This window comes from Populus trichocarpa, chromosome 10, assembly GCF_000002775.5.
Source record: "Populus trichocarpa isolate Nisqually-1 chromosome 10, P.trichocarpa_v4.1, whole genome shotgun sequence".
Taxonomy (NCBI): Eukaryota; Viridiplantae; Streptophyta; class Magnoliopsida; order Malpighiales; family Salicaceae; genus Populus; species Populus trichocarpa.
This window is the reverse complement of record NC_037294.2, coordinates 5358062-5374591: the sequence shown is the minus strand read 5'-3', so window position 1 is coordinate 5374591 and position 16530 is coordinate 5358062. Positions and strand designations below refer to the sequence as shown.

At 39.6% G+C, this 16530-nt stretch overlaps 1 pseudogene; it reads left to right on the top strand.

Annotated features, from left to right (window-relative positions):
• Positions 1-15155, top strand: part of LOC127905839 (uncharacterized) — a 35812-nt pseudogene extending 20657 nt beyond the window's left edge.
• Positions 15156-16530: the final 1375 nt, after the last annotated feature.

The following is a 16530-nucleotide window of genomic DNA, read 5'->3' as shown; positions in this document are numbered from 1 at the left end:
GAACCACTCTACTGTCCAAGCTTCTAATGTTGTTCCAGAAATGAACCATGTGTTGGGTTCTAAAGTTGATGAGGTGAAGGTAGGGTCTCATCAACAAGAACAACTAAAACCTAGACCCAAATTGAATTTTTTAACTGCTTTGAAGGGTTCTGATGTTGATGACAATGAGGGTAGCAAGACCCTTGGCATTAGTTCAGTCCGTAATCTGCACTTTGCTCCCCCTACTACGACGGATGGTCGTGTGACAGTAGCTCCTCCACTTGATGTGTTTGAAGATGGCTGTGAATTTTGGAAATCCACCCTAGTTGGTCATTTTGTGGGGCAGAAATTACCGTATCCCGTGGTTAATTCTATTGCCAAAAGAATATGGAGCTCCTACGGTCTATCAGAAGTTTTGTCTTCGGATAACGGTTTCTTCATCTTCAATTTTGATTCTGTTGATCATGCCACTAATGTGCTGGAAAGAGCCCCATGGCACATGGCCAACAGGCCTTTGGTGCTTAAACGTTGGCAGCCGAACATGCAATTTTTGAAAGATGATTTGGCCAGAGTTCCGGTATGGGTTCGGCTGTATAATGTCCCTCTCGAGTATTGGACTATTAAGGGGTTGAGCTATGTAGCGATTGCTGTTGGAGTCCCCTTTCATGCGGATCATACGACATTGTTGCGTAAAAGGCTTAGTTACGCAAGAGTTTGCGTTGAGATAGATGCTTCGAAGACGTTGGTTAAGGAATATGATCTTCGCTGTCCAAATGGGTTATTCATAACAATTTCAGCTGAGTACGAATGGATACCGTCGAAGTGCAGTAATTGCAATGTCTTTGGACACACCACAGCGCTATGTGCTACTAATAACATTGATAATCTTAAAGTGGTGGCAGAGGGTAAGAGGAATCTAGGAGCTATGAACTCTAAATCTGCGGATAACAAGCAGAATCAGTTTCAGTGGCAGGTAGTTGGTAAACGAAACAAGGGTTCTGTGAGTGGGGAGAATGCCCCCTTGGCATTTAAAGTGGGTAATTGTAATGAGAATGGTTGTTCAACATCTGGTATAAATATGTCTGATTGTAAGATGATTGATCATGCGGCATCAGATGTGCACAATGCTGCTTGTCATGAAGATGAAAATCCTTCCTCTCCTCTTGCCTTAAAGAGTTTACGAGAAGACATGAATCAGGAGCAAGGGGCTGCAAGTACTGCTTTAGATCAAGATATGGACACAATGGGAGGTGATACAGATGGGGAACAAACCGATAAGGAGTCAACATCAACGATCCTGACAACCCCTCAAACCCTGAATTCCACCGAAAGGGAAACTGTTAATCAATTAGCTATTAAGGCTAGAGACTCTCTAGAGAAAAAGAAAAAGGGTTCAAAAACCTCTTCAAAGAAGCATAAGAAATCTGGCTCCTCTCCAGGAGGCACGTCAAGGTAATCTTTGTGTTGCTGTTTGTACTCCTCTCTATTTTCCTATGATTATTGGATGTTGGAATATTAGAGGTTTGAATGATCCTATAAAGCATTCAGAATTGCGTCGGCTCATCCATCAAGAGAGGATAGCTCTTTTTGGTCTGGTTGAAACTCGAGTTAAAGACAAGAATAAAGATAATGTTACTCAACTTCTTCTGCGTTCTTGGTCCTTCTTGTATAATTATGATTTCTCTTGTCGTGGGCGTATTTGGGTTTGTTGGAATGCTGATACGGTGAAGGTGGATGTTTTTGGAATGTCAGACCAGGCTATTCATGTTTCTGTCACTATATTAGCTACCAATATCAGTTTCAATACTTCAATTATTTATGGAGACAATAATGCTTCCTTACGTGAGGCATTATGGTCTGATATTGTGAGTCGTAGTGATGGATGGGAGTCAACCCCGTGGATTCTTATGGGTGATTTTAATGCTATCCGCAACCAGTCGGACATGTTAGGAGGGTCTACTACGTGGGCTGGTACTATGGACAGATTGGATACATGTATTCGAGAAGCGAAAGTAGATGATCTTCGGTATTCAGGTATGCATTATACTTGGTCGAACCAATGTCCTGAGAATCTGATTATGCGGAAACTAGATAGAGTGCTTGTCAATGAGAAGTGGAATCTGAACTTTCCATTATCGGAAGCGAGATTTTTGCCTTCAGGTATGTCAGACCATTCTCCTATGGTGGTAAAGGTTATTGGCAATGATCAGAACATAAAGAAACCATTCAGATTTTTCGATATGTGGATGGATCATGACGAGTTCATGCTCTTGGTGAAGAAGGTATGGGATCAGAATTCGGGGGGTTGTCCAATGTATCAGCTGTGTTGCAAACTAAGAAAGCTAAAGCAGGAATTGAAACTTTTCAATATGGCTCACTTCTCCAACATTTCAGATAGAGTGAAAGATGCAAAAAACGAAATGGATAAGGCTCAACAGGCTCTGCATACAGCGCATGCGAATCCAATTTTGTGCATGCGAGAAAGGGATGCTGTTCATAAATACGCTTCTACCGTCAGGGCTGAAGAGAGTTTTTTCAAACAGAAGGCAAGGATACAATGGCTTAGCTTGGGGGATCAGAATACTAGCTACTTTCACAAATCAGTAAATGGAAGACAGAATAGAAATAAGCTTCTATCACTTACAAGGGAGGATGGAGAGGTTGTCGAAGGACACGAGGCAGTCAAATCAAAAGTAATTGCATACTTCCATCGTGTGTTAGGAGTTGATCAGATGCCTAGGGTTCTGAACGAGGAAGTGATGGAATCGGCAATTAACTTGAAATTGTCTTCAACGCAACAGCATGTACTCGCACAAGATGTAACAAGGGAGGAGATTAAGCATGCTATGTTTAGTTTGAAGAACAACAAAGCCCCTGGTCCGGATGGCTTTAACGCAGGTTTCTTCAAAAGAATGTGGCACATAGTTGGGGAAGATGTAATCAACGCTGTTAGATCCTTCTTTCAGAGTCGTAGAATGCTTAAAGAAATGAATGCTACATCCATTTCCCTTATTCCTAAAGTTGCTAATCCTACAAGGTTGACAGATTTTCGTCCCATATCTTGCTGCAATACAGTGTACAAATGCATCGCTAAGATTCTAGCTGGGAGAATCAAAGTTGTTTTGCCATCCTTAGTTGGTCCATATCAGACTGCTTTTATCTCAGGACGGAGAATCAGTGATAACATTCTTTTGTCTCAGGAACTAATGAAAGGCTATCATAAATCTACGGGACCTGCTCGTTGTGCTATGAAAGTTGATCTGATGAAGGCTTATGACTCGGTGCGGTGGGATTTCGTTGACGCTATGTTAATAAAAATGGGATTCCCTAGAACAGTCATTGAGTGGATCATGGTTTGTGTTACATCATGTCAATTCTCTATCAACGTCAATGGTGAGCTTGCAGGTTACTTTCAAGGGGGAAGAGGGCTGAGACAAGGGGATCCATTGTCCCCATATTTGTTTGTCCTATGTATGGAAATCCTGTCGGGGCTATTCTGCAAGATGAGTGCCACCCAAGAATTCAAGTTCCACTGGAGATGCAAGAAGGACAAAATTTCTCATCTTTGTTTTGCTGATGACTTGATGATTCTTAGCAACGGGGATGTAAACTCAATTCGTATGATCAGAACTGTGTCACAAAGTTTCAAGATCTATCAGGTCTGTATCCAAACCCAAACAAAAGTGACATCTTCTTGAGCGGTGTGTTAAATGCTGAGAGGGAACAAATTATTCATATTCTTGGGTTTAGAGAGGGGGAGCTCCCTATGAAATATTTGGGAGTACCTCTTCTCTCGTCCAGACTAAAGGCTATTTATTGTAAGGGCCTCGTGGATCGAATCACCTCTAAAGTTCGACATTGGACTTGTAGAGCACTCTCGTATGCAGGACGGGTACAACTGATTAATTCAGTCTTATTTTCCATACAGGTCTATTGGGCATCTCTCTTTCTCTTACCTGGGCAAGTAATTAAAAATGTGGAGAAAATTATGAAATCCTTTCTTTGGTCAGGTTCAGATATGAGAACTACTGGGGCTAAAGTGGCTTGGGATCAGGTATGTCTTCCAAAAAAGGAGGGGGGGCTAGGAATAAAAAGGATAACAGAATGGAACAAGATTGCTTTGTTGAAACACATTTGGAACCTGTGCAATGACTCAGATGGCTCAATATGGTCTACTTGGATCAGATCCAATCTGTTGCGAGGTAGGAATTTCTGGACAATCAAGACGCCACAAAATTGCTCTTAGGCTTGGGGAAAGATTCTAAAGCTCAGATCCTTAGCATGGCCGAAGATGAAGTACATCATAGGAGATGGAATGACAACCTCTCTCTGGTTTGATAATTGGCATCCTCACAGCCCACTCGCGGATTCTTACGGGGAAAGATTCATCTATGATTCAGGTATGGCCAAGAACGCGAAGGTGAATGTGCTAATTCAGAACTCAGAATGGAAAACGCCTACCACCCAAGCTATTGGCTGGCACCCCATTATAGAAGCTATTTCTTCCAATTCTAATCCTAAGATGGGGCAAAAGGATGAGATAGTTTGGTTGGACTCGCCAAATCACAGATTCTCGGTCAAAGTAGCTTGGGAACATCTAAGACGTCATCGTCAGATGGTTGAATGGCATGACATTGTGTGGTTCAAGAATGCTGTTCCAAGACATTCATTTCTTCTATGGATGGCCGTCCAACAGAAACTCACAACTCAAGATAAACTTCATCGGTTTGGTATACATGGTCCCAATAGATGCTCACTCTGTCTCCGCAACAATGAGGATCACAACCACTTGTTCTTTGAATGCTCCTATACTAAAGCGATCTGGTGGGATGTTTGTGACAGATGCGACATTCCAAGAATGACAAAAGGCTGGGATGAATGGATTCGATGGGCCACTGTCTCTTGGCATGGCAAGAGTTTCGTCAATTTTTCTCGTAAACTGAGTTTTGCAGCTACAGTGTATCATGAATGGCAAGAACGGAATGCAAGGATCTTTGCTGGAATGTCTAGAACTCCGAATTTGGTCCTTAATCAAATCGAATGTATCATTCGTGATAAGCTTGATTTGATGAGGAATGTCGTACCAACAAATGAAAACACAAGGATCCAACGAGCTTGGAGGGTGAATACCATAGATTCTTAATCTGTTAGTTAGCTGGTTGTATTGGTTTCCCTAACGAATCTAGTGAGGTTTCAGTTTTACGGTCGGTGGCTAGCCTGTAGCCATCTGTTGTTCTATGTTTCTGTTATCATTGTAAATCTGGGGTATGCCCCTTATAATGTTTGTATCTTCTTCTTTTAATACATACGTCAACTTACCAAAAAAAAAACAAAATTCGTACAGCCTCTGTTGACCCGTGTTTCGATGCCTTTCTGAACTCCGATTGACTTGAAAGTTTACCCAAGGTAGGAAACCATGTCAGGAGACTCCAAGTAAAATTGCAGCCCGATCCAATGGTCGGATTGAGAATTATGACTGTTGCCGTAAAACTGGATAGAAGCACTTCTTACGTCAAAATCCGAATTTGACCTTTCCTGAATCGTATCAACATTTTACATCAAAATCCAAATTTTACCTTGCCTAGATCGTATCATTCCCTCTCTCTTCAAGATGATTCGTCCTTGAATCACCAATAAGTTGAATGGACAATTCCTTAGCCTTTTTTTGAAGCCTTTGGAGTTCTTTTCTTGCCAACAATCGTCGCAAACAACTTTGGATGGATGTAGCAGCCATTCTATTTCGTATATCATCATTGCAGCGTATTTTCTCCTCTCTTTCTAAAGCTTGCTGGGCATTGACTGTTGCCGTTAACACATCAAGTTCTTGCTTCATCTCCCCTATAATACGGGATAGACTCTTGGATTCATTTTTTAGAACACTAATCTCTTTATTTCTCTCCTTTTGACACCTCTCCTTTTGAGTCCTCATTTTCTTTTGCCATAACACCTCATCAAAATATATGAAATCCCTTCGGTTTCTATCCTTAAAACCACCATCACCAATATCATCAACGTCCTCCTCAAAATCTGCATAATCAACCCATCTTGGCCTTTTGGCCCCACTGTCATTGTTTGATTTCGTTTCATCTCCAACCTTTCTCACATCTTCGGTACATGTTCCAGCCATGTTACCATGTTTTCCCACCTTCTCAAGTCTGTCACACACGTTCCCTATCATGAAATTCATTCTTTCCATCATCTTCCCCATGACTTGCATTTGGAATTTAAGTTCTACATCGTGAGGAGGTGGTGTGTTGTTTTGATCTGACATCATAGTACCTGCAAAAATTGGTTAATGGTAAAAAAAAATCCAAACACTATTAATATCCTCACACGCTCACACCTCTCGTTGTCACCTTCTTGCGGTTCTTGCGCAACTAAAACCAACACCAAATAGAACCAACTTATCAGCGCAATCCAAATGTATATATGACTCAAGAAGCAATAAAAATCAGAAAACAGACAACACAAAACTGCAATGATAGTCTCGCGAGTAGCAAGCGGATCTATCCGAAATATGAACGAAACTGAAGACACGAATAAAAACAGAAATGAAATATGAGAAAAATGATGAAACAACACCCAAATATGTTGGATATGTTCAATATATACTGCAAGAAATGAAAATAACAGAAAGAAAGCGAATCTCAAAAGTTGACGCAAAATAGACTCGTTTACGACAAGTTAAGTCCGAATCTAGAACCTAATATAAATGATGCCCAATTGATCTACAATTTCATAAATAGTGTGATATCAACCCAAATAGACAGAATATAAAGTTTGAGCAATTTACAATAAATTCTGATATACTGACGCAAAAACGGTAAGAATCAGACCTGATTAGACCCGAAATTGAAAACCAAATCAAACAATATCCAATTAACCGCAAATTTTATATGTGGTGCGATCAGGACCCCGTAATTAGAGTATCAAATTTGAGCTAATTCCGAGTTGATTTGATCCAATTTTCTCTTGTTTAGTTTTCAGCGGCAGAATCCAATAAACGTCTTTTTGAACGATTTTTTTTTTGCTTTTCTCTTTTTTTGTTTTTGTTTTTGATGCTACTGATATATTTTGAACAATAACATAATGAAATAACAATTTGTTTTTTATGTGCCGCAAATTCAAGGAGAAAAAGAAATTGGACACTAAGGAATTTTTGCGGAAACAACAAGAAATGAAAATTTCAGAAGGATATAACCTTATTAATGGAGCCAAGATTTGATACCAAATGATGCGAATGCGAACCTCGTGATCACATGGTCACGCAACCCACACGCAAAGACACCAATTCCCGGAAAGCCAAGTAAATCAGGTTTGATAGGAGTGTGACACAAAGATAATTTATATCTAGGCTCCAGCACTATTTGAAACGGTAAACCCCCACCCAACAAATATTGATTCGCGAACGAGAAGTATTAGGATGACGCCACAAAGCCGTTTTCAGTTCTTTAGAGAACCATGGAAGGGAGATTATCTCACCAACACACACACACACACACACACACACACACACACAAAGTGCGGCAAATAAGAAGTTTTATTAATCTGAATTGTCTAACTTACATGTCTGGTTATGCCTTTATTTATACTAACTCTAGACTGAAAACTAAACAAGAGAAAAATCCTCATAATTAGAGAGAGAGAGAGAGAGAGAGAGAGTGGTGCTGTCGGAGCTACCGTTGGATTGTTCTCATTTCTGACTATGTTGTTCCTTCCAACCTTCTCTCAACATTGACCGAACGGATTTGTTATCCAATCAACGAGGTAAGAGATATTGATCTCGCAATATTTCTACTATTCTGCATTTTCAGTTCTGGAACTATGGAGAAGTGGTGAAGTTGCAGTGAATGGATTGTCATAGACATGAAGGCCTTTGCCATATGTGAAGATTAAATCACAGTTCTTTGGAAAAGTTTCATTTTTTCTTGCTAGTTTCAGAGTGGTTTGTCGTAGCTTGATCTCCTTTGTTCACCGTTGGATCGTTACCATTTTTGAGTATGTTGTTCTTCGGAACCTACTCTACATCTTGACCGAACGGATCATTGTTACAATCAGTGTGCTGGGAGATATTGGCCTCGTAATTTTGTAATTCTCTCCTTCCTTCATGAACTATTCTGCATCTTGTTGTTTATGAGTTAGGTTGCTGTTATTTCTGAGTTTAGGTTGCTTCTTGGGCTCAGTTTATCTTTTTAGAATTTTGTTCTCTCTAGTATTTGTATGCTACCATAATGTCTCTATGTTCTTCTGTGGAAAATGTTCCAATGGTTAGCTCTAACATTGAACAACACAATCAAGTTAAGTCTGGACATACATTAAGATTAGAACTGCAAGATATGTTGAATAGCCATGGGATGAGGATTTCTCAATTTCAAGCTGATTCTGATGTTAGTATAGAGAAACACTCTACTGTCCAAGCTTCTAATGTTGTTCCAGAAATGAACCATGTGTTGGGTTCTAAAGTTGATGAGGTGAAGGTAGGGTCTCATCAACAAGAACAACTAAAACGTAGACCCAAATTGAATTTTTTAAATGCTTTGAAGGGTTCTGATGTTGATGACAATGAGGGTAGCAAGACCCTTGGCATTAGTTCAGTCCGTAATCTGCACTTTGCTCCCCCTACTATGACTGATGGTCGTGTGACAGTAGCTCCTCCACTTGATGTGTTTGAAGATGGCTGCGAATTTTGGAAATCCACCCTAGTTGGTCATTTTGTGGGGCAGAAATTACCGTATCCCGTGGTTAATTCTATTGCCAAAAGAATATGGAGCTCCTACGGTCTATCAGAAGTTTTGTCTTCGGATAATGGTTTCTTCATCTTCAATTTTGATTCTATCGATCATGCCACTAATGTGCTGGAAAGAGCCCCATGGCACATGGCAAACAGGCCTTTGGTGCTTAAACGTTGGCAACCGAACATGCAATTTTTGAAAGATGATTTGGCCAGAGTTCCGGTATGGGTTCGGCTGTATAATGTCCCTCTCGAGTATTGGACTATTAAGGGGTTGAGCTGTGTAGCGAGTGCTATTGGAGTCCCCGTTCATGCAGATCATACGACATTGTTGCGTAAAAGGCTTAGTTACGCAAGAGTTTGCGTTGAGATAGATGCTTCGAAGACGTTGGTTAAGGAATATGATCTTCGCTGTCCAAATGGGTTATTCATAACAATTTCAGCTGAGTACGAATGGATACCGTCGAAGTGCAGTAATTGCAATGTCTTTGGACACACCACAGCGCTATGTGCTACTAATAACATTGATAATCTTAAAGTGGTGGCAGAGGGTAAGAGGAATCTAGGAGCTATGAACTCTAAATCTGCGGATAACAAGCAGAATCAGTTTCAGTGGCAGGCAACGTAAACGAAACAAGGGTTCTGTGAGTGGGGAGAATGCCCCCTTGGCATCTAAAGTGGGTAATTGTAATGAGAATGGTTGTTCAACATCTGGTATACATATATCTGATTGTAAGATGATTGATCATGCGGCATCAGATGTGCACAATGCTGCTTGTCATGAAGATGAAAATCCTTCCTCTCCTCTTGTCTTGAAGAGTTTACGAGAAGATATGAATCAGGAGCAAGGGGCTGCAAGTACTGCTTTAGATCAAGATATGGACGCAATGAGAGGTGATACAGATGGGGAACAAACCGATAAGGAGTCAACATCAACGATCCTGACAACCCCTCAAACCCTGAATTCCACCGAAAGGGAAACTGTTAATCAGTTAGCTATTAAGGCTAGAGACTCTCTAGAGAAAAAGAAAAAGGGTTCAAAAGCCTGTTCAAAGAAGCATACGAAATCTGGCTCCTCTCCAGGAGGCACGTCAAGGTAATCTTTGTGTTGCTGTTTGTACTCCTCTCTATTTTCCTATGATTATTGGATGTTGGAATATTAGAGGTTTGAATGATCCTATAAAGCATTCAGAATTGCGTCGGCTCATCCATCAAGAGAGGATAGCTCTTTTTGGTCTGGTTGAAACTCGAGTTAAAGACAAGAATAAAGATAATGTTTCTCAACTTCTTCTGCGTTCTTGGTCCTTCTTGTATAATTATGATTTCTCTTGTCGTGGGCGTATTTGGGTTTGTTGGAATGCTGATACGGTGAAGGTGGATGTTTTTGGAATGTCAGACCAGGCTATTCATGTTTCTGTCACTATATTAGCTACCAATATCAGTTTCAATACTTCAATTATTTATGGAGACAATAATGCTTCCTTACGTGAGGCATTATGGTCTGATATTGTGAGTCGTAGTGATGGATGGGAGTCAACCCCGTGGATTCTTATGGGTGATTTTAATGCTATCCGCAACCAGTCGGACAGGTTAGGAGGGTCTACTACGTGGGCTGGTACTATGGACAGATTGGATACATGTATTCGAGAAGCGAAAGTAGATGATCTTCGGTATTCAGGTATGCATTATACTTGGTCGAACCAATGTCCTGAGAATCTGATTATGCGGAAACTAGATAGAGTGCTTGTCAATGAGAAGTGGAATCTGAAATTTCCATTATCGGAAGCGAGATTTTTGCCTTCGGGTATGTCAGACCATTCTCCTATGGTGGTAAAGGTTATTGGCAATGATCAGAACATAAAGAAACCATTCAGTTTCTTCGATATGTGGATGGATCATGACGAGTTCATGCCCTTGGTGAAGAAGGTATGGGATCAGAATTCAGGGGGGTTGTCCAATGTATCAGCTGTGTTGCAAACTAAGAAAGCTAAAGCAGGAATTGAAACTTTTCAATATGGCTCACTTCTCCAACATTTCAGATAGAGTGAAAGATGCAAAAAACAAAATGGATAAGGCTCAACAGGCTCTGCATACAGCGCATGAGAATCCAATTTTGTGCATGCGAGAAAGGGATGCTGTTCATAAATACGCTTCTACCGTCAGGGCTGAAGAGAGTTTTTTCAAACAGAAGGCAAGGATACAATGGCTTAGCTTGGGGGATCACAATACTAGCTACTTTCACAAATCAGTAAATGGAAGACAGAATAGAAATAAGCTTCTATCACTTACAAGGGAGGATGGAGAGGTTGTCGAAGGACACGAGGCAGTCAAATCAGAAGTAATTGCATACTTCCATCGTGTGTTAGGAGTTGATCAGATGCCTAGTGTTCTGAACGAGGAAGTGATGGAATCGACAATTAACTTGAAACTGTCTTCAACGCAACAGCATGTACTCGCACAAGATGTAACAAGGGAGGAGATTAAGCATGCTATGTTTAGTTTGAAGAACAACAAAGCCCCTGGTCCGGATGGCTTTAACGCAGGTTTCTTCAAAAGAATGTGGCACATAGTTGGGGAAGATGTAATCAACGCTGTTAGATCCTTCTTTCAGACTCGTAGAATGCTTAAAGAAATGAATGCTACATCCATTTCCCTTATTCCTAAAGTTGCAAATCCTACAAGGTTGACAGATTTTCGTCCTATATCTTGCTGCAATACAGTGTACAAATGCATCGCTAAGATTCTAGCTGGGAGAATCAAAGTTGTTTTGCCATCCTTAGTTGGTCCATATCAGACTGCTTTTATCCCAGGACGGAGAATCAGTGATAACATTCTTTTGTCTCAGGAACTAATGAAAGGCTATCATAAATCTACGGGACCTGCTCGTTGTGCTATGAAAGTTGATCTGATGAAGGCTTATGACTCGGTGCGGTGGGATTTCGTTGACGCTATGTTAATAAAAATGGGATTCCCTAGAACAGTCATTGATTGGATCATGGTTTGTGTTACATCATGTCAATTCTCTATCAACGTCAATGGTGAGCTTGCAGGTTACTTTCAAGGGGGAAGAGGGCTGAGACAAGGGGATCCATTGTCCCCATATTTGTTTGTCCTATGTATGGAAATCCTGTCGGGGCTATTCTGCAAGATGAGTGCCAACCAAGAATTCAAGTTCCACTGGAGATGCAAGAAGGACAAAATTTCTCATCTTTGTTTTGCTGATGACTTGATGATTTTTAGCAACGGGGATGTAAACTCAATTCGTATGATCAGAACTGTGCTCACAAAGTTTCAAGATCTATCAGGTCTGTATCCAAATCCAAACAAAAGTGACATCTTCTTGAGCGGTGTGTTAAATGCTGAGAGGGAACAAATTATTCATATTCTTGGGTTTAGAGAGGGGGAGCTCCCTATGAAATATTTGGGAGTACCTCTTCTCTCGTCCAGATTAAAGGCTATTTATTGTAAGGGCCTCGTGGATCGAATCACCTCTAAAGTTCGACATTGGACTTGTAGAGCACTCTCGTATGCAGGACGGGTACAACTGATTAATTCAGTCTTATTTTCCATACAGGTCTATTGGGCATCTCTCTTTCTCTTACCTGGGCAAGTAATTAAAAATGTGGAGCAAATTATGAAATCCTTTCTTTGGTCAGGTTCAGATATGAGAACTACTGGGGCTAAAGTGGCTTGGGATCAGGTATGTCTTCCAAAAAAGGAGGGGGGGCTAGGAATAAACAGCATAACAGAATGGAACAAGATTGCTTTGTTGAAACACATTTGGAACCTGTGCAATGACTCAGATGGCTCAATATGGTCTACTTGGATCAGATCCAATCTGTTGCGAGGTAGGAATTTCTGGACAATCAAGACGCCACAGAATTGCTCTTGGGCTTGGGGAAAGATTCTAAAGCTCAGATCCTTAGCATGGCCGAAGATGAAGTACATCATAGGAGATGGAATGACAACCTCTCTATGGTTTGATAATTGGCATCCTCACAGCCCACTCGCGGATTCTTACGGGGAAAGATTCATCTATGATTCAGGTATGGCCAAGAACGCGAAGGTGAATGTGCTAATTCAGAACTCAGAATGGAAAACTCCTACCACCCAAGCTATTGGCTGGCACCCCATTATAGAAGCTATTCCTTCCAATTCTAATCCTAAGATGGGGCAAAAGGATGAGTTAGTTTGGTTGGATTCGCCAAATCACAGATTCTCGATCAAAGTAGCTTGGGAACAACTAAGACGTCATCGTCAGATGGTTGAATGGCATGACATTGTGTGGTTCAAGAATGCTGTTCCAAGACATTCATTTCTTCTATGGATGGCTGTCCAACAGAAACTCACAACTCAAGATAAACTTCATCGGTTTGGTATACATGGTCCCAATAGATGCTCACTCTGTCTCCGCAACAATGAGGATCACAACCACTTGTTCTTTGAATGGTCCTATACTAAAGCGATCTGGTGGGATGTTTGTGACAGATGCGACATTCCAAGAATGACAAAAGGATGGGATGAATGGATTCGATGGGCCACTGTCTCTTGGCATGGCAAGAGTTTCGTCAATTTTTCTCGTAAACTGAGTTTTGCAGCTACAGTGTATCATGTATGGCAAGAACGGAATGCAAGGATCTTTGCTGGAATGTCTAGAACTCCGAATTTGGTCCTTAATCAAATCGAATGTATCATTCGTGATAAGCTTGATTTGATGAGGAATGTCGTACCAACAAATGAAAACACAAGGATCCAACGAGCTTGGAGGGTGAATACCATAGATTCTCAATCTGTTAGTTAGCTGGTTGTATTGGTTTTCCTAACGAATCTAGTGGGATTTCAGTTTTACGGTCGGTGGCTAGCCTGTAGCCATCTGTTGTTTTATGTTTCTGTTATCATTGTAAATCTGGGGTATGCCCCTTATAATGTTTGTATCTTCTTCTTTTAATACATACGTCAACTTACCAAAAAAAAATATACTAACTCTAGACTTAAGTAAACCCTAATGGACCCCCCTTAGGTGGACTTATATGATGCCCACTTATAATTGACCCAAATAAGTAATAATAACCCAAAGACTAAGAAGAAAATAATACAATAATACAAATCCGAAAATTACCATCCTAAATATGCTAGAATCAGATTTGTCACCATTAAGAAGTCCCAAATAGACTACGAAATCTGATCTGAAGGTAGAATTTATTCTGAAGTCTTCTTTTCTTTTTGTAGTTAGGATGAATAAGAAATCCTTGTAAGAAAAAGATTCTGAAATAATTATGAAACCTTGCTACACTTGGAAACTATGTTGCAGCCCATTAAAGATCTTTGTAGAATTAGTAGATTTCCAAAATAAGCTGCCATATCCTTTTAGGAAAAGAATCCTAGCCAAATAAGAAGTCCACAAGTTAAAAGGAAGCAAATAACAAAATTTGTACAGCCTCGTACATCCTCTGTTGACCCGTGTTTCAATGCCTTTTTAAACTCCGATTGACCTGAAAATTTAAATCAAGATAGGAAAACACGTTAGAAGACTCCATGTAAAATTGCAGCCCGATCCAATAGTCAGATTGAGAATTATTACCGTTGCCGTAAAACTTGATAGTTGCACATTTTACATCAAAATCTGAATTTGACCTTGCCTGGATCGTATCAGATGCCCTCCTGCAAATGATGCAAAGAAACAATTTTCAACCCCAACAAAGGCAAGCTAGTAGAGTGCAATGAAATGTTGTCATAGAGGTTGAATTGGAGCCAAATGAGAAGCATGGGGATGAACGAATTGCAAAGGTTTATAAAGAAACAAATAAAGAATATGAAGAATGGAGAGCTTTAGTTCAGCACTAAAAAGATGAAAAATAAAAAAGATCAGTAGTGCTTATCATTCAAAAATATGTACGTAAGTGGATGATAAGGCATGCTTATTTGAGATTATTATCGGTTACAACTTTAATACAGTGTTGTTAGAGGTGATTGTTGGCGAGGAAAGAACTTCTACGACTTAGATAAGAGGCTAATGAAGTGGCTACTTCAACTCTAGTTACTAGACTAGAGAGTTTAGAATCTAAAATTTCAGTAGAGGATTCAGTCGACAATGATTTGATTCCTCACAATGCAGAACTAATTCTAACCCCATGATTTATTAATTGGGTTGAACACACTTCCACTTCCACTGTAGTGTCCGAGTAGATATTCTTACTTTCTCTCGAACCATAATAATATTCTTTATTTTTTATCAAATCTTTGAATTATTTATTTCTCTTGAAATTTCTTTAATGTTTATTCTTACACACGTCTTTTTTTAGGAGGCCTGCAGCCATTATGTGGCATAGGGGTTACATTCCGGATAAAACTTAATAGTATACGACTTCTACGAATAGCTCTTAATGCCGCATCTCTTCCTAGACCAGTACCCTTTATCATGACTTTTGCTCGTTGCATTCCTTGATCCACTACGATCTGAATAGCATTTCTTGCTGCAGTTTGAGCAACAAATGGTGCCCCTCTTCTTGTGCCCCTGAATCCACAAGTGCCTGCGAAGGACTAAGAGATCACTCGACCTCGTGCATTTGTAACGGTCACAATAGTTTTTTTGCTTGTACATAAATAATTTTGTGAAGGATAATGACATCAATTTTTTTTTTGGTGATTTGAGGAAGAATCTTCATGAATAGAGAGGGAATGATATGATTCGGGGATTTGAAAACGATCATACTCGGTTTTTGTTCTAATGTTCCTAATTGTCTAGTTTTACAACAAATCATGATTAAGAGTCACCAATTATAGAAATATCAATTCACCAAGTGTTATTAAAATGGTAATAAGTAGGAGTGACATAGATGAACCAAACCTTAGAATGGTTAGGTTGGAATCATCTACATATGGTTTAACTCATAATAGTAGACCTGATATCATCTATATAGATAAACCACTGACATCTTAAGCATAACAAACCATTAGAAATAAAAGACAAGTAGCAATGCATCTTACCCAGGTAAGATGTTTTAGGATGCTAGTATCTTCTTCCCTTTAGCATAACCAGACCCTTATTTTAGAATTCAGAAGACTAATTAAGGTTTTCTAGTGACCATAATACTAGGTGGTGATGGCTTTTTAACATGAGATCTTTTCCCCCTCACTACATAAAAAAGCCTTTCCCCTTCTAGAAAAAAGGGCGTGGTTGCCAAAATGTTGATATGAGATGTTTTAAAAAAAATACTAAATAATATATGTAGATTTAAATATTAGGGATAGGCTAGAATTCAATTTCATTCTGATTTTTCTTTTATGGCCAAGTTCCCAAACCATTCGACAATATAAAAATTTGGAGGAGGATTTATAACAACATTGTTGGACGAGAAGTGTATATCATGTGTGTGTGTGTGTGTGTTCGTGGTTGGTGCCTTCATGTCATCTTGGTAATCATATATGCACCAGCCATGAATGTATTTTCATAGAGACAAGTTTTATAGTATCAACTAACTAGTGCAATATTTGTGTTTATTCATTTAGGTAGATTTTTATGGTTCCTGACTCTTAAAGGACTTTGCTTCTTATAGTATTAAAAATCAAACATAAAAATAAAAATTAGAATTAGAATTTAAAAAAAAACCTAAAACAACAAACTTTCAATGTTCATTCTCTCATATTAGATTGTTCGCGAGATTGTTGAGGGGTTTTTTCATTTTGGTCCTTTAAGCATGTTTTGCACTTTAATTATTTTATTTTATTTTTGTATGTTGGGATATGTTTTTTTGTGCATGCTTTCGTATGTGAATTGTAGCAGAGATTATTTGTGCATAAAATTAAAGATCGTTATTATG